Source organism: Neophocaena asiaeorientalis, unplaced genomic scaffold (assembly GCF_003031525.2).
Source record: "Neophocaena asiaeorientalis asiaeorientalis breed wild unplaced genomic scaffold, Neophocaena_asiaeorientalis_V1.1 scaffold476, whole genome shotgun sequence".
NCBI lineage: Eukaryota > Metazoa > Chordata > Mammalia > Artiodactyla > Phocoenidae > Neophocaena > Neophocaena asiaeorientalis.
The window spans coordinates 5,634,830-5,636,160 of NW_020172178.1; the positions used below are offsets into that span (position 1 = coordinate 5,634,830).

The window sequence follows — 1,331 nt, forward strand, 5'->3', positions numbered from 1 at the left end:
TTTAACATTAGACTTGAAAGCTGTCATCCAATGAGAAACTCATCTACAGACCAGTCCGTCACGAGCATTCTTCATCTCTTCTGGGGCTCCTGTTCCAGAGAGAAAACTCCTTGAGTACCACCGTGCTTCTGCCTGTTGGAAATTAGTACGTAGGTCTCCGAGACTACTTCGTGTCTTCGGTAAGGTATCTCAGGCACAGGGCTGATAGGAGAGCTGATGTCACTGGCACCCTCTTCTGAGGCAGTTCAGACTGTGTTCACATTAACAACACAGGAAGTTACAGGCGCCGACCTCACGTAAAGATGAAACCTGTCTCTAGCGTCCAAGGAAGCAGGTACACGTGACATGCGGAGCCCTGGGAGGTGGGGTGTCCTTGGTAGAGAATAAAGCAAGTTATTGGCAGAGCTGTGTCTTCTCCAAGGAGAAACACCGAGAGCACCCTGAAGACTACCTGTGTGCAGCGATGTTTACCGGGACGGTCGGGGGAATGATTCACATAGGCTTTTCCAAAATAAGTGATGTACTTAATAGTCAGGACATCAGAGACGATGTGAACACTTGTAGTTACGGAAGACTGGCAATCCGTAACCTGAAGACTGGTGGCTTTCTGGGGATGGATCCCACCTCACCCCCAGGACACCACCCCAAGCCTCTACTTCCCCTGAAAGTAAGAACTCCTCTTCCTGTGTTCCTGGTGCCACTGGCCCTCCCTGAGCACCCCCTGCAGGCTAGGGAGGGGGCTGAGCACACACCTCTCATCCATCTCTGAGTCCCCAGCGGGGAGCAACACACAGCACGGGTCAGGTTCGAAACCCCGTGGATAAGCAGGATGGTTTGCATAAAAGCTCGATTCAAGGGGCCTGTCGCACTCCAAAGAAAAGGAATAGACAAAAACGTTAATTACGTTTTCCTTTTAATAAGGCTTTTTACTCAAAAGTGTAGCTTTGAAAATCTCTAGCTTGTTGTGACAACCAGAGAAGCCAGGAGCAGCCTTGCCTTGAACATGGTGCCCTCGCAAGCTCCCCGGCACCAGGGCTGGAGGGCAAATGCACCACTTTACAATCAGAGCCAACATTTAAAATTAGGAGGATGCATGTCCTACTTGGATTCAAGGAGAAAGGACAAGTTCTCAATACAGTAAAACAAAACACAAAACGTAAACAAATCTTTAGAAATCACTAGATGTGTGTGTGTGTGTTTATATAATTAGGGTTATCATCAACATTTAAAACTATTAAAAATAAGGTTGCCACCTTACCTTTTCTTTTGGTACTGGGGTGTTATTTTTTTTAGGAAAATTTTTTTTTTTTTTTTTTTTTTTTTTTTTTTTT

At 46.1% G+C, this 1,331-nt stretch overlaps 1 protein-coding gene across 1 annotated transcript in view; it reads right to left on the reverse strand.

The window, feature by feature from the left end:
* Positions 1-1,331, reverse strand: part of SETD3 (SET domain containing 3, actin N3(tau)-histidine methyltransferase) — a 72,942-nt gene that overhangs the window by 3,587 nt on the left and 68,024 nt on the right. The window lies entirely within an intron of this gene.